General features: G+C 43.9%; 1 long non-coding RNA gene and 1 pseudogene across 1 annotated transcript; both read right to left on the minus strand.

Annotated features, from left to right (window-relative positions):
• Window positions 1-1,585: 1,585 nt before the first annotated feature.
• On the minus strand, window positions 1,586-2,504 carry LOC139779001 (uncharacterized; annotated as a pseudogene).
• A 13,924-nt stretch (window positions 2,505-16,428) lies between these two features.
• On the minus strand, window positions 16,429-19,016 carry LOC139779015 (uncharacterized). The gene is made up of 3 exons (XR_011719766.1): window positions 18,907-19,016; window positions 18,263-18,813; window positions 16,429-18,170 (listed from the first exon to the last, which is right to left on the minus strand). It is a non-coding gene; the product is annotated as an uncharacterized lncRNA (long non-coding RNA).
• Between the last annotated feature and the right edge of the window lie 4,393 nt (window positions 19,017-23,409).

A 23,409-nucleotide genomic window follows, 5' to 3' on the forward strand; every position in this document is an offset into this window, starting at 1 on the left:
ACCCCGCGATTGTTAATAATTATAAGATTCCACGGTAATCCAGCTACCAGATCGCACCGATCCTCTCCGCTATTACCCGAATCCGCTCCACCACCTATCAGCCGGGGTAGAGAAATCCTGCTTCTCTGTCTCCGCCGAGTGCGTCTCGGCGACCGACTGATTTCCAGACCATCTTTCATAGTCCGCAGCCGGGGTAGAGAAATCCTGCTTCTCTGTCTCCGCCGAGTGATTCTCGACGGCCGACTGACTTCCACAGCATCTCCATAGCTATCCAGCCGGGGTAGAGAGACCGTACTTCTCTGTCTCCGTCGAGTGCGTCTCGACGGGTCCCTCAGTATCGATCGATCCATTTAACAAGCCTACTGCCGGGGTAGAGGATCCGTACTCTGCCTCCATCGAGAGCTTCTCGGTGGCCGGCTCGATCTAAGTCAACCCTTCCGTTCCGCCCTCCGTACATCCGAACGGAATCTCGCGCGATTTCATCTCCGCGCCCGCGCTATTGTTACGCGCCTTAATCTGTGCCCGCGGGAAAATCGGCTCCGCCCGAGCCAAACTACTGTCACGCGATTCGATCTGCGAGTCCCGAAAAACCCGGCTCCGCCCCGTCCGCCTCATGCTAATCCATCAATCGCGATACTTACCGCGCGCCGCACAGTGGTTCCAAATCCCAAAAACCTGGTCAAAATATGAAAGCGGTTTTCAATTTGTACGAAACTTGGTAACGGGGGGTTTTTGAGGTCGCTGATTACGAATCCAAGATCAAAATAACAAATAAAAATGGCGGATCCAATATGGCGAACATGAATGTTAAAAAAAACGTTTAAAAAACGAAAATAGATACATTTTTTGTCATGACGGTTAATTATAAATTAGAAATAAAATAAAGTTAATAAATATCAAGAATAGAATAAAAAATTTATGTTTAAATAATTATCGATAGTTCTTTTTTATTTACTGTAAATTTAAAATTTAGAAAATTATTAGTAAGAGCTCAAATAAAAAGTAAAAGATGTATAATAAATATGCATTTATCAAAATAAGTTTAATAATAATAAACTAAGTATAGGCTCTCCTGAATAAATTAAATAAAGGAAAGTGAGAGAGACAATCGGAACCACGCGCGGTAATTAATGCGCAATCAAAATATAGTCAATAGGATAAAATATATTAGTTAATACATATTTGGACGTTTCGACACTTTCTTTGTGTCATCTTCAGCGTGTAAACAAAATTAAAATACATGAAAATTTCAGACGATATAAATTACAGTCAAACGCGATAAAATAATATAGTCGATCAGTAGAAAAGCGCAGTCAAATCAATGAAATAAAAATCATACGAATGTTCGGTAATCTGTCAGGCTGTGGATATGCCAGTATGCAATTGCTCCGAATCGATCGCATCTTCGAGGCTTAACTCCCGGGTTGGAAGACCAGGAAGAAAGAAGAAATTCAAATTCGATTGTCCTTTGGAGCATTACAGACCAGTAAGTCGCAGTGTTAAAATGTACCTGTCACTCTGACGTATCGTGAGTCAGTGAGTCAAGTTTAATAATTATTAATTAAAAAATGTATAATGTAAATTATTAATCAAAGTCTTCGTCTGTTGAATCATCATTGGTGTCATAGTCAGTTGACTGTGCTGTGGAAACATTAGAGGCTTCATCACTCGTTTCAACGTATGGTGGAATTAATAACTGCACTGCTTCTGACGACAATGATTTTTTTTTTTTGTGGTAATTTTCTTATACTTGATATAAATGGATCTGATGCTACCAAGAGTCGTAAAAAAACATCTTCCATTGTGTTTATTCTACTATTTTTTCTTGAAAAATTTTCTCGAAACCGTTTAATATATTTGTTTGTAGATTCTTGAGCATCTTCTGCCATTTGTCCGATCGGCAATAAAGAAGATATTATTTCTGTGCCATGAATTAAAAGTTTGTGTACTGAAGTTGGCATATAGTACCATGGATACAGTTGTACAAATTTACGAGCTGTTTCTATTGAGTATTCTCGAAATTTAGTTAAATTGATTTCATGGCCACTTGAAATTGCTTGTAATATTATATAAAATCGTTTAATGAAATCTTCATCAACTCCTGTTATACAGGCGGAAATGGTGGAATTTTCAAAGAATCGTCGAGCAGTATTTCCGTCGTTTGTAGTACCAAAACCAGGCTTTGGTTGATCGATGATAAGTCCCAGTTGCAAACGAAAATCTTTTTTTATATTGTTTATTCGAGTCCGCGTTTTTTCCTTCTCCTCAGCAGTGCGCGCTTGCCATTTTTTTATGTCGAGTTTGTATGACAAGTGTAAGCAGCACTCGAAAAACCGTATCCATGCATGAAGCGTAGATAATCCAAACTGCAAATTATCTTCTTTCACTTTTTTTTGTAAAATTGCATCAATATCATTGAAGTTTTTGGATGTTGTATTACATAAGTAGCAACGTTGAGTAGATGCAGTATTGGTAAGTGCGTTGCAAACTTTACCGTCTATCATTGTTAGAGCAAGCTTATACGATACTGTAATTTCTTTTCTTTCCATAATTTTTTTAAAACTGACAAGTTTACTTTCTTGTTCTTTAATGTAATTTGCTTCATTAATGGTGGCTTCAGGATTTTCATGTAAAAATTGTAACCTTATAGGTCTGCAAAATCGAGGAGAAGAAGGTCTCGGATTTTTCCATATTACAATTTCTGCCTTTGTAGTTTCATCAGTAGATATGAGTTGTAATGGTACTAGAGAAGTGAAAAAAACGTTTGCATCCGATTTGCTTCCGTCATCATCGCTAAATTTTTGTTTGTACATACTTTGACCAGAGGTGCCATCGCAACCCCATTTACAAATTAAATTTAAATTACGAACATTTTCAGAAGCCAAGCTTTTTATAACATCCATTTGTGTTAATAAAATTCGTTCAGCTGTATGATCTAAAAGAGCCTGTAGTTTTACTTCAGCACTACATTCTGTTACGGAAATGCTTGACTTAAGTGAGTAGCATTTATGCTTAGCTTCCAATACTGCCTTATATGATGGATATAACTTGCATTTATTTTCTCTGCTTACAGCTCGTAAACCTTGATATTGGCTTCTTGATAATTTCAGCTCGATCAAAAGCGAAAGAGCAGAATCGGCAGAAAAAATATTTTCTTCAACTAATTCAATAGACCTTCTATATTTTTTTGCTTTTGATGGGCTACCCATTGTCACATCCTTTATAACATTTGCATCATCCGTTTCTCCTGCAGCTCGAAGACTCATTTGCGTCGCGTAAGACAGTTCTTGGACACTTGCCTCTGAACAAAGACTTTCAGTTCTTTTTTGCTTTGTTCTTTCACTCGAACTTGCAAAATCTGAGACAGGGCGACCTGAATCCGATTTTTTGGGCGTTTCTACAACTTTTTTAGTTTCTTCGAAACATACAAAAACATTTAGATAATTATCAAAAGTATTAAAAAATCTTTGTTCCATCCTTTTAGCTTGCTGCCACTTTGTTTTAAAATTAAAAATTAATTTGCGTATAATTGGTTTCACAGATTCTGGTAATGTAAAAGAGGATTGTAATTTCTTTGACATGATATCTTCAATTTTTTTATATGCTATGGTTGCATTTTCGTTTAAATGGTCCTTTAATAAAAGAAAAATCTTTTTTCTTGATAAACCAATTTTTTCGGTATTATCTGTAGATTCTAAAATATTAAAATATATACTGTTATTAATATAAAAATATTTTATTCTGTAATTAAAAATAAAATATCCATGAGAAACTTGTTAGAACATAAAAATGTATGTAAGGTATTTGTATCAAGAGACACGGCAGTGTCTTGCGCCAAGTATGCGCGGAGCGAGACGCACCGTGACTCATTTATGCGATTTTCATCACAAAAACTTGCAAAAAAAACCGGAGGAGCAGCTATGGGCAGCTAGTTTTTGTTTATTTTATTAGATAACAGTATAAGCTACAATCCACAATAACGTTTTTTGGAGAACTCTGCAGAACTTATAACTTTTTCTCTAATTTTCTATAAGTTTCTCATGTAATTTTACATAAATGTGGGCAAATTATATTTATAATATGCTAATTTGTATATTATTAATATAATATTTGAAATACATGTTCATATTCTACTTGCTTTCAACTAAAAGATCCATTTTATAAAATTCAAATCGGTGAAACGTGTGAATTTTGGTATACTTCTAAATCCAACGTTACTTTCTCCTTACGTGCGTGCCAGATGCTAATCGTTTGGAGGTGACTTTTGTACTGGCTGTATAAAAGCAAGTATAAACAATTGTCAATATCAAACCTCGGTTAATTACATTTCAACCTTCCCTCTACCCAACCTAACAGTCAAAATCCCCTAGATTAAAACTTTATTTTTCGACTTTTGGCCAGCTTTTCGGGATTTCTAACCACTGTGCGCCGCTCGCAACGTATCGACCACTTGTCTCGATCCCGTACCCGATCGCTAGCGCGACCTCGCAAGGATAGGAACCCGCGCATTTTTGTACATATACCGCGCCGGCTCGATTACTTGTACCTACGCGTACACCATATCTTGTGAACATCGCATACATTATAACGGCTCGACTCCTTGTAAATACGCGTGCATTATATATTGTGAACATTTCATATATTATAATAAACTTCCTTTTGTTCATATACTTTGTTTTTCCATTCCGAACCCCGCATCTGTTCCTCCGCGCCTCCTTCGAACCCGGCCACGCCGTGAGCTGAATCCGCGCTTCGAAGACAGGATGTTTTAATTTTAATGGTATAACCTTTCAACCACGCTATTAAAAAAAAAACAAAATTAGAATAGTTGATCTTTTAACATTTTAAAGAGGCGAATTTTTTAAGTGGACAAGTTAAGCGTAGACAGATAGCCCCATATGCGGGGCTATCTGTCCACATAATAAAAAACACATTATTTATATTAATTTCTACACTTATTTATAATATTATTTATTATTAATATATAATATTGAAAAAACTGCCTAGTCGGAGAAGTAGTAGGTACTTTGTGTAGATTTTTTGACAAGTTTCCTGCGTAGAGCTGACTTTTCTTTATATACGGTGGCATCAAACTGATTTTGAGTCCGTTGCAAAATCAATGTGATGAGTTTCTTTTGTCCCCTCAATTCTTTAATCTTTTTTTTTTATTTGGGGCCTTTACTTTATTAAATAAAGGAAAGTGAGAGAGGCAATCGGAGCCACGCGCGGTAATTGATGCGCAATCAAAATATAGTCAATAAGATAAAATATATTAGTTAATACATATTCGGACGTTTCGACACTTTCTTTGTGTCATCTTCAGCGTGTAAATAAAAATAATACATGAAAATTTCAGACGATATAAATTACAGTCAATCGCGATAAATGATATAGTTAATCAGTAGAAAAGCGCAGTCAAATCAATAAAATAAAAGGTAATTATGTAGTAATACGGACCATCCTCCGATGACCTTGACCTTGACATATGTTGTCAAGGTCACCCTCCTGGTGCGGCGCAGGTGCTCACCGGGCATGGTTGCTTTGGTGAGTATCTGTGCCGCATCGGTAAGGAGCGCACCACGAGGTCCCACCACTGTCCGGAGGGGGCGGACACGGCGCAACATACGCTCGAGTTCTGCCCGGCGTGGGAAGAGCAGCGCCGTGCCCTCCGGCAGGCGGTGGGACAGGACCTCTCCCCCTCGGCCATCATCGCCGCTGCGGTGGGGCACGGGGGAGAGGAAAAGTGGCAAGCATTCGCCTCCTTCTGTGGCCAGGTTATGTCCCGGAAGGAGGCGGATGAGAGAATCAGGGAGGGCATAGGAGTCTTCTCCCCGATAGAGGAGGAAAGCGGCAGCGACGAGGATACGCCGCTCGCAGTGCGACTTCGCCGTCGTCAGCGAAGGAACGGTGATCCCCCTCCCAGAGTAGGAGAGGGAGAAAGAAACAGGAGAGCGGCGGCGGGGCGTGGGCGGGGGCGGCGTCCTCCGACGGGGGCGTCCTCTTCCGCTCCGCGCTCCGGCCGTTGAGAGAGAGACAGGGCTGCGCCGGGGCTTCGCTCCTCCGGTGCCCCGGTCCCGTTGGCCCGCGGGCGGGGAATGGTGCGTAATGCATAGCCCTGTTCGCCCGTGGGTTCCGGGGCCGGGGTATCCGGGGGGGCGGGGTCTCGGTTTGACTGCCCATTGAAGGCGCGCTATCTGCGCCGCGGGGGTGCGCGAGGGGGGGGACGAAGGTTTCCGCACGGCGGGAGCTCCTCCTCCCCCCCGAGGATCGGCAGCGAGCCAAGGAGGGGACGGGGCCGCGCCGGGGTTCGGCTCCTCCGGTTCCCCGGTCCAGTTGGCCCGCGGGCGGGGAATGGTGCGTAACGCATAGCCCTGTCCGTCCGTGGGTTTGGGGGCCGGGGTGCCTGGAAGGCGGGATCGCGGCCGGACGTCCACCGATCTGCGTGAAGCAGACAGAGAGGCGGCGCGGGTGGGGCTTGGGCGGGGTCCCCACGGGGTCTCCGTCACTTGCGCTCCATCCGCGCCGCGGGGGGTACGGGCGGGGGCGTGGCTCTGGGGTTCGCCCCGGAGTCCTGGCGCCGCCTGCCTTCGAAAAAAGGCACGGGGGGAGGGGGAGCCGCCGCTTCGCGGCGGCCTCCCCCCCTCCCCTCCCCGCCCCAGGGGGCGGGCGGGTGGTCGGGGATTACCACCCGCTCGCACTGCCGCCTAACGGTGGCACCCCTGGGCAAGGGGGGGTGGTGGATGGATCGAGTTCGTCCATCCACCACAAATTAGCTTCGGTTACAGGGTTTGCCGAAATGGCAGGACGCGGGGAGGCCCATGGTTGAGATCTAGTTTGTCCCGGGGCCTCCCCACACTCGCGTCGATAGGGAACGCCCGGGGGAGTTTTAGCGGGTGCAACTCCCGCATAACCGCCCTCCTCGCCCCGGAGGAGGGGGTATCCAGCGATTTCTTCCCCGTCAACAAAAAAAAAATAAAAAAAGGTCACCCTCCTGAGTGACCTTCGGAAGGTTTTAGCCGTCGCTTGTTATTCATTAAAAAGTTTGGAAAATATATAGCAGTTATTTTGAGTATTGGAAGGCATAAATGACAAATATATATGTCGAAATAGTTCACGCATACACTTTCCACGCGAAACGAGGTGCCACATGGGTTCGTGACGCGCTTTACAAGCTCGTTTAAGTAGAGGTGGTATTAAACAAGATAAGTTAGTCGATCATCTATGTGAAAAGAATTGGAGGAGACCCATTTTATGTATTACTAAATGACATAAAATATGTGTATTCAGGAAATTAATGGAATTTATCACGGAAATCGTGACCTAGAACACCGTGACCGCCGGGGCACGAAGCCCTCGGGGCACGTGCTCCGCCTAACCGAGTAAGTAAGGAAACGATGAAAGTAGTGGTATTTCACCGGCGATGTTGCCATCTCCCACTTATGCTACACCTCTCATGTCTCCTTACAGTGCCAGACTAGAGTCAAGCTCAACAGGGTTTTCTTTCCCCGCTAATTTTTCCAAGCCCGTTTCCTTGGCAGTGGTTTCGCTAGATAGTAGATAGGGACAATGGAAATCTCGTTAATCCATTCATGCGCGTCACTAATTAGATGACGAGGCATTTGGCTATTTACATCGCGCCCTCTGGCGCGCTTACCGCTTCGGGGCAATGCGGTTCCTGACAACAACCTGGCTGAGCGATCCTGCAGGTAACGACTGGATCGCTCTTCTGCGCAACAGGTTGCCCAAACAACATTGGATACGAGATCCAGCATAACTTTCGTTCTCATTACTTTCTATCTAGTATTGACTGGGTCAATACTAGAGAGTCCTTAAGGGAGTCATAGTTACTCCTGCCGTTTACCCGCGCTTGCTTGAATTTCTTCACGTTGACATTCAGAGCACTGGGCAGAAATCACATTGGGTGGTTTATTGGAATTAATCACGGAGGGTGGTCCGTAGTACTACATAATTACCAAATAAAATTCATACGAATGTTCGGTAGTCTGTCAGGCTGTGGATATGCCGGTATGCGAATGCTCCGAATCGATCGCATCTTCGACGCTTATACCTGTCAATCTAACGTGTCATGAGTCAGTGAAGCGTTGGTAGAAATCGGAAGGTTAACATAATAAGCGGTGTGTACATGAGTTAAAGGTGGGATAAATATTCACAACGGTTAACTCTAAATTTTTGATAACCTATCAATAACGTTCAAATAAGTGTCCGGTAAACCTTCCGTGTCCATCTGCAAATTCAATCCATTTTCCTGTCTCTTTATGCACAGCATCTAAAAAATTAAGCGTTTATAAAAAATACGATTCATTATCTAGAATTTCCACGTTATCCCAATCGGCCTTTACTTTATCCTCGGCAGCGTTTGAAATAGAAGATACTCAATAATTTAAGACAAACTCATATATTTAACTTGACGTGTATTTTTAAAATAAAAATTTGGTGACGATTCTTGAATCGCAGAATCAAGTAGCTGCTCGTAGGTTACTTTTTTACAGTAGCGAGTAAGAGCCCGAACATTTATTCCAAAGTCTAACGCTGTTTTTACGAAAAAATTCTTGCTCAATTTTTATTCTTTTAATCGCTCTAAATATAATTTTATTGGATATGTCTACCTTATCCGTCTTAAAGAAAGTCTTTCTTTTGTAGTTACGCACCATTATCTATTTATAAAAGAACAATTCGTCATTGAAGTATGGACACATTGCCCCATCAAAAATAGGACAGAAGCCCCGACCACGTTTTTCAGTCTTTAACATATTGCATATTTTGATAATGCGGAATTAAGATTTGACGCTTCTTACACCTGATAACTATATATTAATTGATAATATTATGAATTGCTTACTTTAATTTAAGTTAAACTACTGTCGCACAGCAAATTTTTCGACTGTCGGAAAATGTGAATAATTGTTTTCGCTTTTCTTTTAACGTATATAGCATCTGCAAGAGGCATTGCAAGAAAACAAACAACATTTAAATATCTTACGTAGGGCATTTTTCAACTACTTGTTACAATGGTAGAGACATCTGTCTCTTAAAACTTGAGATAGCAGTACTGTGGACAGTGTTGACACATAGCCCCCGTAGACAGATAGCCCCGGTCTTCTCTATTATTGCACTTTGGACAATATATTTCCTTACTTATCACATTATGTTCTATTAAATAATTTATTAATTTGTCTTTATCGTGAGTCTAGTTTATCGATAGTGGAGCCCCCCGCAGGAGTGCGTTCAGATTCCTTAGCCCGAGTAGAAATATTAACCCGATGCCGTTCAGATAGCATCCGAGTAAGTATTTTTTGACTCGATAGACTGCGTTCAGATCGCTGGGTTAAAGTAATCGAGTTAACTCTAGAGTCGAATTCTCAACCTACCATTTTTCATCGGTTAAGAAGTAATTCGGCGTGTTTCGGCGGCAAGCTTGAAATTAAGTGACGAGAGTGATTCAACATGAGTGAGAATAATCAGGTTAATGTTGTAGAAGCGGACCCGACTCGCCACGAATTGGTGAGGTCGGAAAATGGGGAGATCGTCCGTGCCGAGGGACACATTGTCGTGTTCGACAATATTGGTAAGTACATGACTCAAGTGTTGTGAACGGGAATTGCGAAGGAGAGGTTAGGTTGTGACCGGACGGAGGGTCGGTAATGCCACCACTCGGAATAAGATTGACTTTAATATCGGTCGCCACTCGGTTTTACTCTCTGCCTACCGAGAAAGATATAATTCTGTAGATCACTGACCCTTTCGTTGACTTCGCTAATTCCCCTTTCTTCTGTTTCAGGTTCCCCTCTGGATGGATTGCCGCTGGACCACCACTGGACCGTCGTGGGACTGCCGCTGTGCACCGCTGGACTGCCTCGGGACCTTCGCTGGACCGCCACTGGATCTCCGTTGAAACGCCGACAGGTAAGGTGGATAGGTAAATAAAAAATCAGAATCGTCGTGCAGGAAAATGTTAATGACTGTCACTTGTTTCGATTTCGGGTAAAATTACAATTTATTCTACCGTTCATACAAGTACAAAGTCTTTTCCGCACGCGTTACCGCACTATGCGCGTATTGTGTGATTTACGTTCGCGATAATATAAGTATTTCGCGTTGTTACAACGTAATTTCGGATTTCGCCTCGTACGCGGAATTCTCGGTTCTTTTCCCAGACCGCTCGATACGTACGTTCGCACCGTACCGTGTCTGCCGAGAGACTCCTCGACTTTCCGTCTCGATGAGCCGTTGTTTCCGCCCCACTCGGTGTTGTGATCACGCGTATTCGGCGTGTGCCCTTTGTGTTCGCGTGCGTGGTTTCTCGCTGGGTTGTCGCAAACAAGTTTTTCGGTATGATTTGATGAATAGGCTTGCATTCTTTCGCTGTTTTGTCGGAAAGTTCCACTGTCTACCGGGTGTTCCGGTCGTTATATGACTATTACAATTTATGCGCACGCGTTAACAATAATTCTTATATTATTCAGCTGCGTCGCTTTCGAACTCCTCTTTCGTTTCGAAAACGTCGCATCACATTTACCTTAATTCTATTCTCGCAACGCCATACGCTCGTTCTACGCCGTTTTCACGCTACTCTTATTTGCACCGGGAAATCTTACCATTTCTGTATGGCTGTGACGGGCGTGTGTCGCTGCGCTCTCCTACTAATTTTCATCCCTCTTGGATTAATAGTTCGCTATGTCGCTGCGCACGCATCGGGGAATGTCGCCGACTCATATTCGCGCTCTCCGTAATTCGTAGAGGCTAATTGCGTTTTTAGTTTCTCGATAAACCTTGTGCCTCGTTACTTCTCCGCGCGTTGGTCGGGCGTCGTCGCCGACCTTATCACGAGATTCGCTGCGGCCCTTAGAACGTGATTCTATCGTTTGCTCTTGGAGATATCTTCTGGTACGCTAACTCCATGGTGGTAACCCCTAGGTTAACACCAGGTATATATTTGTGTTTACCGCTAGTACGCCTATTTCTAGTCTTTGTATTCGAAGAAACCCCCTGCGCTCTTAACTCGCTGCGCGTACGTCGTAGCTTGTCGCCGCTGGTACGTATGTGTTCCCCACGCGACCCAGAATACAGTTCTGCGGTCTGTTCTTGAATGCTACGTCCCGTTTGCCAGTTTCGCGGGCGCTAACCCCGGCTCGATGCCGCCTTGATTTTCGCGATCCACGTAACCTTCTCATCTCGCCTATGACCTCACTTCCCGGATACGACGCTTGCTTCGCTAATTCGCGGGGCAATGGCGCGCCGTCGACGGGACCGGGTGCAATCGGTCGCTTACGTTTCCCTGAGGCCATCGATGACCTCTGTTCCTGTGGAAGTCGTACGGTTTGCTAGTTAGCGAACCCGGTGCGCTAGCGCTATGGGGTTATCGCCGTTGGGTGTCCCAGGTGTCCTGGGTATCGCTCGTGATAAGAAAATACTTTTATACGCTATAACTTCCAAACCACGCGTGATTTTGCGCTGGGAATAACGAAATCGTATTCTCTAGCTTCTGCTTGATCTTAAACCGCATCGTGGTTTTCCACTTTTGGTATTGTGTTTCTTTGACTCTCCCGAGTGCACTCATAACCTCAAAGTGTCGTTAAACTAGTTCGTTATTACTTTGATCGCTACCATTTTACATCGTGTCGGTTATGTTTGGGTTCGGAGGGTGTAAATGAAAAGGTAGGTATGGTTAATCAAAAATAAACTTTTATTATTGTTTGCCAATATGGCGTCGCTTGTGACTAGACGGACATGTTTCAACTAAAATTCTTATATGCCGCATAGGTTATGTAGCCGACTAGATCATTGTCCTTAATTAATACAACACAAAAGAATACTGATTTAAATATTTGCAAAGTGGCGCTCATACTGATCACATTTTATATTAGTTAATATGGCGCCGTAATAAACTAAACAAAAAATTATTTTCTTTGTGAAACCTAAAGAAGAGGAACGGTTGTCTTCCGCGCATCCTAATCTATATGACTGTAACTGGCTTAGCCTATATGTATATGTATTTAACGCTCTTAACCTAACTCGCATTGTAACTCTACTTGATGTCATTGTTATTGACGTCACCGGTGATCGTTTCGCCTGGGGACCCGCCATTTCTGCCCCCTGGGCGATCGTCCATCCCGATGTGCATTCTAATGGCGGTGCGTTCCACTTGCACCACCATTGCCTGCCTCCGTAAGGTTACTCTCGGTGACCCCATTTCCAGCTTCGCCATATTGGCAAAGAGGGTCACTGGTGTTGGCAGCTGTAGCGGCTCCTGCATGGCGGCGGGTGGCTCTAATTCAGCCGTCGGCTGCAAGGTGTCGAACTAGCTCCTATTGGTTTTGTTGCAATAATCTTTCTCTGTTAACAGATAAAAATATGTACTGCGTTCTCGAAAATGAGAGAAATCTCCGACTCTTCGGTCTCATACCAACTGCCTTACAGTTTGATACAGGTTATATGTTACATGTATTGAATTTGGCTCATATAGGCCAGGTGATTCATGATTGCCCCTATAGTTGAAAGGATTTACATTGTTCTTGTACGTTGCAGTTCCTGAAACGAGCATGTCATCATCAGAGACCTTATGCTCACTTTCTGATAATGCAGCATGCTTGACATTAGAAGTAGGATGTTCAAATCAGGCAACCAGTAAAGAAAAAGGTAGGTGTGGGTTGTTAAGTCAGTCAAACTGTATGCATGACAGTGTACTACACTTTTGGTCTATGTAAATTTTAGTTAAGTGGACGAAGAATGCTGTTCTAGCACTAATTACATCCTGGAAAGCTAATCAGCCAAATTTTGCAAGCACTACTATAAAGAACAATGCAGTATGGAATATGATTGCCCAGGACATAAAAAAACAGGGTTGATAGTTACTGCCACTCAGACTGAAAACAAGTGGAAAAACATAAGGAAGGCGTACATGGCTGTTAAGGACCATAACTCTAAGTCTGGGAATGCTCCGAAGACGTGTAAATTCTATGATGAGTTGGATGAAATATTTTTTAAATCACCAAGTGTCACACCTGTTGCTCTTGCCTCCTCAAGAAGAAAGAGATCAGCCTCTACAACTGTAGGCAATGATTGTAGTAGTGATGATGAGACCTCTGAAGAAATGGAGGCTGACAGGCACTCTAATAAAACAGAGAAGAAAAGTAAGAAGGTAAAGAAGAGCAAATAGAGAATAAAGAATAGAGAATAGAGAATTAGAGGCTTGGTCTAAGACCCTTCGTGCAGATGCGGATACAAGAGAATTAGCAAGGGAACAACGACATAAGGCAATGATAGATGTGCAGAATGCAGGACTTAAAGCGTTTACTGATGTCATGAATAAGATTGTACAGAAGCTATGAATCAGTTGCATTACTTTCTTATGAGCAGTTTGCTGATGTACCTATGCTACAGATATGTTCTGATGTGTGCTCTTTCTTAATTGCTTAATTTGCTAGGTCAGCAGCAAATGCATCTAATAGTACTATTTTAACATAAACAGCATGAGGAGCTATTTTCCAAAAGAGGCACAATATAACGAATAACATTTTGATAAATGAAAAAATTTGTACCTACGTAGCAATTGAGAAAGAGCACACATCAGAACATATTTTTAGTATACATCAGTAAACTGCTCATAAATAAGTAGTGCAACTGTGACTTTGTGCCTTGTACTTACCTGGAAGTGCCAATTAATTTTTGATAATTTTATGTGTACATTTTGTACCTGATACATGTGATTGTCATTATCCAAAGATATTTTCAAGCATTGTCTTATACCATAAGACTTATAGTAATGTAAGATACAAAGAGTATTATCAAATTTATTTTAATATTAGTATTATTTTTGTTTCCTGTTTAGATATAGGTACTGTTGTAACCGAACGGTACGTATTTGGGTCACCGAACGCTTTATTTGTCCTATAAATCATCGGCCGCCACTCGGTTTATCCTCAATCTACCGAGAAGGTATGTATTTACGAACTTGTGGTTAACTAATTTGTTTAAACAATTCTTTTTTCAGATTCTCTACCGGGGTGCCCACTCTCCATCGCCTCCTCTCGGATCATCACCGCTAATCGCCAACCTCGGTCCACGTGGTATCAAGATGGCTGACCATCAGGCTAAGTCCCGATACCGCGGTAAATTAAGTTAATTAATTCCTTTTATTTTCAGGTTTTCGAGACGGGTGCCTCATCTGTGTCGCCGGCCCATGAAGCACCGCTGCTGAACGCCCCTCAGGATCCCCGCATACACAAGATGGCTGACCACCGCTCCACAGAGGTAAGTACAAGTACCTTGGTTAACTAACTTAATTGTTGCTAATTTTTTTTAGGATTTCCCCACTGGTGCCTCATCTCCGATGCCCACTGATGCAGCACCGATGATAAACTCCGACCCGGATCAACGATTATGGAAGATGGCCGACAGCCGCGCAGGTAAGTATCAGGTAAGTAATCGTTGACTCTTTTATTTTCACAAATGTAGTTTCCATTTATTCATAATCTTCGTTTTACACAAACAGGCTTTCGCTGTTACAAGTTCCGCGCAAGATGGCGGTCGCACGTCTCGCAAAGTGCGAAGTTTCACTTTTCGGTTCACTCGGACCGTTCGCCTTTCGTATCGGCGACAATTAACGCGTTATGCGGGCGTTCCCGTTGGTTTCGGACGCTGTGGTAAACTAATAATCGTAATCCGGTTCACGATCGCTAACTTTCCGCGACACACCGAGATATACGCGCGAGAAAGATGTTACCTATACGAGCGCCCACGAGAGACTGCCTCGAGGAATATTCCGCTCTCGGGCTCCCCACCTACGGAATTTTCCCCCTCCATGGCGTCACGGCCGCTTTCTCTCTGAGGAATGCGCGTTACTACGCAGTAACATCTGGTGTTTACCAGTTCCGGGCGCGCCAGATGTTCGCGGTGGAAAATTCCACTTGCATACCCTTATGAATAACATACTTTATTACCTCCCGGGTAGTGGTTTTCCACTACTTACAATTTTCGCATTTCGTTGGCGCCGACCTATGCGCACGACTCCTATGACGTTACTATACGGGAACCTGGACCGACTTCCTGGCGAAGATGTCCAGGTCCACTTCGCGGTGTCCGCCGTTGACGGCGACCCCCGGTGCTCGCTTCCACGACCCTTCCCGACTATATTCCGGCCTCGGTTCCCGTAGCCGGTGTCCGGGTAACGTTTTCGCGGACCGTGTTTCCGTAACTCGCGTCCGGGTGTTCGGATTACGACGGCGCCTGGTCCCTCGGGTGTACCAGGTCTTCCTGATACGGCACCGCCGGTTTTTCCCCGCAGAAGATGCCTGTCCCGCTCTTTCGCCTCCTGGTGATCGGATCGCGACGCGGTTCGGCTGTGCCTACCTCTCGTGATGCCCTGACGTGGCACCGGTGGTTATTTTGCCCCTTAGATTTCCCGATCGGGTGGCCACCGACCGCGGTCCCGATTCTCGTCTCCCGGAGCTCGTTCGACTTCGCGTTACTTCGCGAGGTCACGTCCGTCTGTTCCCGGACCGAAGATTGTGTGCGGCTCGGTGCCTTTTATCTTGCGCTGCTTAGCGATCCACGCGCAATAAACGAAATAATAATTCTGGGCCGAGCCGAGCACTTTCGTGCCTAACGGAAAATAAATGTCTGTGGATCGTCATGAAAATGGACTTACGAGCTAATGAGCCGTAGCTCAGCGACCATCGTCGCGCAACTTATATTTAACTTATACACTACTGCGCCGGACGGACTATGGCAAATCAACAAAACTTTATTTTATAATGTGTTCCGTCCTCGGAACGCTTCACGCATCTTATTATCTAAAGGAGGGCCTTCCCCTCGTCGCCCTGGGACTCCTCCCCGGAAGACGGACTCTGGAAGTCCGAGTCGTCCCCTTCGTCTGGCGCCGCTGCTTGCGGCCCCGCCGTCATGGTCACCGTCTCGCGCACGGTGATTGTAGTCCTCTGGACCGTGACCGTGCAGCCGCTGGACCCCGCTGCTCCCCGGGAGTCATCCGTCCCGGCCGCCGTGACCGTGCTTCTAACGATCGCGGTGGGCTGGGCCGCCCTATATCGTACGACGGTTCCGGAGGCGCGTGGGGCTTCGTCCCACGTGCTGCGCCCCAGGCTGGCTCGAGGTGCCGCGCCCGCTCGCCTCGATTCGTCCGCGGACAGCCGTCTTAAGACTACTCGCGGCTCGCTGAGGATCCGTCCATGCCCCATCTTAGTGCACGGCTTCACTGTCTTAATATCAATATCTCCGATTTAAAAGATTGTCTACAGTCTATTCTGATTTCTCTAGTCTGCTTAGAGTATAAAAGATATAAGTTAATTTTGTTTCTTAATTATTATATTATTAGTTCTTTTGCGAAAATGCGTCTTTTTCTACTTATAACTGATGTTTATAGAAGATGTTTGCAGAATAAAGAAATTAATGTTCATTTGTATATCATTTATTACAATCCTTGTTACAACTGTATTTATAGGTAAAATAGAGAATATTTACATACACTGTAGGGATGGTGAAATTGACGTCAACTTTAGTTTTAAGTCAACTTCTATTGCTGAAAAACTTTTTAAAAGTTGGCTTTTTTATTTCAATTGCCATTTGTAGAATAACACTCATACAATATTACATGACCCTTATGGAAAAATACACTCAACTTTTGGTGTTAACCGTTAAAAAAACACCATAGAAAAACCCTTAAAGTTGGGTGTGATTTCGGACCGTCAATTGAAGGTTAACCATCATTTGAAGGTTAATCTTCAATTGGCGGTCCAAAATCACACACAACTTTAAGGGTTTTTCTTTGGATGATGGTTAACCTTCAAGTGATAGTTAACCTTCAATTAATGGTTAATCCTTAAAAATGACGGTATAAACGCTAAAAATATAAACCCTCAAATGAAAGTAACAAATATGGCGTCCCAATGAGAATCTCTTAAGGGCTCCGCTCGCTGAATCGGACTCCTCGCCTCGATCCTCCCTCTCGGACGCTAGCTGCCGCAGCTCTCCCTTTCCCTGGTAATCCGACTCTCGCTCGGTTGGTCTCCAGAACACGCGCAACGATCAATCCGTCAAGAAAGAGGTAACGGACTCGACACGTTCGAAGAAACGCAAGCAAGTGCGGCCATGACACTTAACGAGGCTTTTTGAGAGTAGCGACTCGCGCGTCGCGCCATCTAATGTGAAACGATCGGGCGTTGTACATCCAACGATGAGGATCAATCTCCAATCTACACTAAACATTGAGGCTTAATCCCCAACCTACACTTATCATTGAGAATAAACTCCCAATAAACACTCATCATTGAGGATTAAACCTACAATTTACCTAAACCTTAATGGTCAACACTCAATCTACACCTAAATTTAAGTGTTGACACTTAGGGGCGGCAGTGTGGTCTAGTGGTAGAGCGCCAGACTCGTAATCTGAGGAACCAGGTTCGAGTCCACTAGAGCCATGTAAACATGGAATGTTTTTCCGAAGCTGCGCCCCTCCGTGCAAGATAGGCTCTTGTGCGGAGCAAACTGGGCTCCGTCTTTCGGAAAGAGACGTTAAGCCGTTGGTCCAAAGGGTTAAAGTGAGATGAGAAAGGGTAGTAGTGTAAAGGTTTGGGTAACGTTCCTTATAAAAAACGACTTGCAAACCCTGCGGGGATAAGCAATAAAGATAGTTCATGAGTTCAAGTGTTGACACTTAACTTTGATGACAAACACTAAACTTACGCCCAAATTTGAGTGTTAACTCTCAATTTGGGTGTTAACCATCAAAGTTGAGTGTACTTTTTCATAAGGAGATTTATGCATAACACATGACAACAGTGGATCTGTTAATCATTTCTTACGAGAAGGGCCACAAGGTGGGCTCTCTTAGCTTCACCCTCTTGAAAGCGTATGTTATTATCATCATCATCATTCTCCCGTTCTTGTTGCCTCACAACTTCAAGACCTTCCCCAATGAAATCATCAACATTATCTTCTTCTACCTGGTCCTCTTCAAGCTTATCCAGACAAATGTTGTGCAGCACACAACAAGCAAGAATAAAACTTGGAATTTAGTCTACCCTTTTCATATCTAAATGCTTCAGTTGTCGAAATCTTCCTTTCAGCAGTGCAAAAGAACGTTCAACGACTTGTCTTGACTGCGACAGTACTGTATTGAAGCGCTTTTGTGCCTGAAAAAGAAAATTCACAATAGTTCAAAAGCACTGATAGGTACAGACAGCTCTGTTTAACAGACTCAAGATAAATTCCCAATGAAACTTACTCGTGTTAGGCAACCATTGTCAATGTAGGGAGGAATGCACCATGACAACACAGGGTATGCCTTGTCAGCTATGATGTATTCACCATTTGGGAAGAGAGCATTCACATTACGCTCTGCATCCAGAAACAAGTCAGAGTTCCGGAAAATGCGACGATCACCCACTAAACCAGCAAAACAGTCAGTAAACCTCAGTTCTGAATCACACACTGCCTGAAGAACTACAGCATAATCTTTTTTTCTTGTCCTATAATGCAGTGAGTGTTCCTAGGGCACAAAACAGAAAAATATACCATATGAACAATACAGAAACTGTGACAATACATGTAATAAGATAAACCTTAGAAGCCTCAATGCTTATATTACAGTCATCAATCGCACCAATTACATCTGGCATATTGGAAAGACGCTGGAACTTTTGTTTTACAGAATGAAGATGATCGCCTGCTGGCCACTTAATGACATTTTTTGCCATGTCGTTGAGAGCTGCAACAACTCGCTGGATGCTGGCATTCACAGATGACTTTGCGAGATCATGCTTCAGACCCACAGACCTGGTATAAGAACAGCACAATCAGCATTTATATTGAGTATAAGCTGTCAGGTTACTAAATTCATGCATTCACAATTTTATATAAATACATTACCTGAAAGAATCTGGTGTTGCTAGCAGCCACAGCGAAGCAAGCAATTGCGTACGAACAGGGATGCAAGGTTTATTACCAGTATCCCCTGCCAAAATAGGTCCAAAACGATTTTCTAGCAGTGCAAATGTGCTAGGCAGCATTCGATAATTTTTACAGAATTGTTTTGTATTAAATCTTGTGACTGTGTTTTCCACATAACCTTCAATTCGCACAGCTTTTTTCGACGGGCCACGTAGCCTTAGATGGGCTTCCAATAAAAATGTCTCGTCCTCCTCGTCATCACTTTCCAGCGTTGCACTAAACAATAAAATCTGAACAGTTGTTCGCTCGCATAAATAACCGTAAGAATGACATTTCTTCGGCCATCCATAACTTTGTATACCTCCCGCCGCTTTATTTAACTCAAAAGGCGACTCGGACCGTTCAGAACCACAGCCTTACTCAGAGTAAATCTTTCGGGTTAGAGTCGAAACTCTAGGCAACTCAATCCCAGTTGTCGGGTTGGGAATCTGAACACACCCCAGGGGGGCGGAACCTATTGCCTCCACGCATACATTTTCCACGTGAGACGAGTTGCCACATAGGTTTACAACTTTCCACGCGTGCTATATACTGTGACGTTGCAGTTTCGCTGCATCGTGGCAGCGTCCCCGCCGCCGTCACAAAGCGCGGGTTTCGCGCCCGAGGACGGTCCAGGGAGGCAATTGTGAAATCTCCAGGGGCCTAATTGTATCGCGTTTCCGATTTCTGATTTCTTTATTTTTTTTTGTATCATTACGTGGCACCTCACCGAGACGAAACCCGGATGTTCCCGTTGGAATGCCGAGGAGCGCGAGATGTGGACTCAGCGGAGAGGATTGGGGCGAGGAATTGATCGACGGAGGCGGACACTAATGGAGCTCGCGGGCCGCCGAGCGAGAAGGGGCGCAGGAGGACACGCGCGCGGCGCGTGAGGCAGCAGCGGACGGACCCGTAGACAGCAGGGCCCCGGCGCCGGGAAAGAACGAGTCTCACCTGCTATCCTCCGCTGCAGACCGGACTCCGGGGTGACTGGCCACCATCCCCGGAGCGCGACGGAGGAGCGCGGAGGAATCAGCGTCCTGACTGCTGCCGAAAAGGATCCCGAGAAATCGCCGCGCGAGCGAGGGGTCCCCCCCCACGGGATCCGCGGTTGACAGCCCTGCGCAAGGATATGTCGCCGAGCCTGCGAGCTCACCCCTAATTGGCCCGCGCTATCGCTCCGAAGGGCCGCGCAAGCCCTGAGTGGGGCGCGTCATCGATTCCGCTATCGAGCGGATTTTCGCGAGCACTTCCTGGTCATTCTCCGGCGTTGACGGGTCAAAGTTTGGTTGTACGCTTTCGATTGCGCCCGGCTATTGAGCCGTATCATCTTGGCGACGACGTAGAGGCCCGTGGCGACGGCGACCCGCAGCACGAGAGGGAGCAGATTTTCGGTGAGGTTGCCTCATAGATTTCCGCGTATGTAAAGCCACGACACCGCCCTCAGGGTCGCGCTCTCGCTCAAGTGCCGGCGCGTGCATTAGTGTTAGTTGCCGAAAGGGCATAATTTTGGCGTTAGTGGTCGGCATCGAGGGCGAGGGGCCCCAGGACGATCTCGTTGGCTCGGGGGATCGCGTATAGGCTCCTGGAGATCGCGGAAGGAACGCAGGCAATTGTGGTAGCGGTCGAATCATTTCTTGCGTTATTCGTGCTCGCGACCGCGTGTGTTATTGCTCGTATTATCGTGCGTCGTAATTTGTGTTGTCGCGTGATAGATTTCGCGTGAACTAGTTGCGTTAGATTCGGTTTCTTTTCGTGCGCTACTCCGTGTCCAACGTCTTCGTTTATTCATTGTACTCGCGTGCGGTATTCCGCGTTATGTTGCGTGTCCTGGCGTATTTTATTTTTGCGTCGTCCTGAGCGTTCTCGCGAGCGTTCCACCTTCGCGTTGATATTCGTATTATAGTTTGCGTTATATTTAGGGTCGCGCCTTCCGCGAGCACCTTATATCTTGGCGACAGAATTCCTTTCACGGTTTCGGACGTCGAATCCTTGCGCGCCGAGTGTGGTGCGGCAATACTTTGATAATATTTTATGTTTGATGTTGCTCCGTAATCGAACATACCTTCTGTTTCTTATTCTATTCTATGTAATTCGGGTTTACGATCCAAACTATATATTATTCCGCGCTTATTTCTGTTACTTAGTATTCGAGCATATTTTCTGCCACCTGTTCTATTATATGTAATTCTAGTTTATGCTTAATATTACGTCTTGTTTACTTTGTTATTTTTGCGCTCATTGCTACGGTGTTTAATTAGATTCCCAAAAATTAATGTTCTTTCACGCTACATTATCTAATTTTGTTAATTCAACCTCGTTACTACAATTCAATGTCTGATCTATTCAGTTTAATTTCTGACTTCCGCGATGCCATAATTCTTTATTTCAAAATTATACCAAGGACTGTTACTGACTATTTCACAATATTGTCAATTTACAATAAACCTTGTTATGGATTCTTATTAATTATCTGAGTGCGTGATTATGCGTCACCCCACCGAATCTTGCGCTGCCCTTCCTCAACCCCGCCCACAGTCGTTAGGTCGAGCTGGCCGATTTCTTGCACGCCGGATTAATTGCGTTTTCGTGCTTATTTTCGGGTTTTCGCGATTTTGGCGTAAATTAGTGGACGCGAGCTTACGCGTCTGGCGCCCAACATTAATTCTGAGCATCATTGTCGGACAGTGCAAGAGACCCGTTGGAGAGGCCTGCCATCCTTCTCTCCTTAACCCCTTTTTGATCCGTCTTACGTCTCGGGCGTAATACCGGGCGTAAAAAGACGTGACAATACATATATTTAAAACATTTGTACAGGTCGCGCATTTTGGTGCCCAACTGCACAGATCGCGCATTTTGGCGTCCAATTGCACAGGACGCATTTTTTACGGTGTCCAGATGAGCCGTGTCCAATTGATCGTGTCCAAATTCACCGTGTGCAAATGAACGGTGTCCAAATGTACCGTGTCCAAGTGCAGGCCACTCAACACATATAGCGTGTGTACAGAGGGGTTTGTAATTATTTCTCGAAAATAGTTTTTCGTAACATAACTTTATTATATATGGTTGAATTCGTAAAAAATAACCTTTTATTTGGTAATACAAAAATTTTTAAATTTTGAAAAGAAATGTTTAGTGGTGGGGGTATTTTTTAAAATAAAAAAAAATTTTTTCATTGTTTCAAAGTACTTTTCAAGCCATTTAATTTCCATTTTAGAAAATTTTTCTATCTTTTATAGTTTTGGAGATATCCGAAAGAAAAAAACCGATTTTTTTGAAGGGGTGTTCTACTCTTTAAACATGCGTATGGGCACGTATAAAAAAATACGTATCCCTTATTTTTGTCTAGAGAACAACATACAAAAAGCTCATCAAAATCGGAGGGGGACACTTCCGTCCCTCTTCTTGTAAGTAGCAAAAAGTTCAGCAAAATTAAAGCTCTCGCTGCAAAAAATGTTAGCTGTCTATATTTATGACTAAATTTGCTATAGTAGTTAATTGTTTTTGCGTAATACGTTCACTAATCAAAAAGTGAATTTTTTACTGAATAAATCAGTATTTTACTAATTTATTCAGGATTCCAAGTTTCACTAATTTTTCAGTTGAATTTCACTGATTACACTGTACAACAAAAAAATAAGAACAAACCTTGCGGCATTTGATAGTTTTTTGGACACAGAAAATAATCCCGTTTGCCAAATTGCTTTATCACGTCACAATTTTGAGATATTTGCAGTTAAAGTTGCAAAAATGAGCTATTTTAATGTATTTTGGCATATTATAACTACGATATGTGACGTATTTATTGGAGAAATTTAATTGCAATCAAAATTAAGTATGTTGTTAGGAGAAGCCTTCACTGGCGCACAGTACAATTGGACACGTTGCAATTGCACACCGTGCTATTAGACACATAAAGTTGCGCATCGTTCGATTGGACAGGTTTCAATTGCGCACAGTGCGTTTGGACACATTTGATTTGCGCACCGTACTGTGTGCAAATGTACTGTGCCCAATCGAACTGTGCGCAATTGAACTGTGCGCAATGGAACTGTGAGCAATAGAACTGTGCGCGATAGAACTGTGCGCAACTGAACTGTGTCCACTGTAACATATATTTATTTGCAATATAAAGTTAATAAATTTCGAAAAGTCTTTTACATGTATAAATGCGTGGGTATTCCAAATTATACAAAAATATGTCTTGTGTCTAAAAGCAACGGTGTCTAATTGAACGGTGCGCAAATCAAATGTGTCCAAATGAACTGTACGCAATTGGAACGTGTCCAATCAAATGGTGCGCAACTTTATGTGTTTAATAGCACGGTGTGCAATTGCAACGTGTCCAATTGTACTGTGCGCCAGTGAGCCTGTCCCTGTTGTTAGGACTTTCAGCCCAAAAGGAATTTGTTGTGTCGCTTATGGTTAAAAAGATATTGATGA

Source organism: Temnothorax nylanderi, unplaced genomic scaffold (assembly GCF_030848795.1).
Source record: "Temnothorax nylanderi isolate EJ_2023f unplaced genomic scaffold, tnyl_v1.0 TNYL_tig0205_pilon, whole genome shotgun sequence".
NCBI lineage: Eukaryota > Metazoa > Arthropoda > Insecta > Hymenoptera > Formicidae > Temnothorax > Temnothorax nylanderi.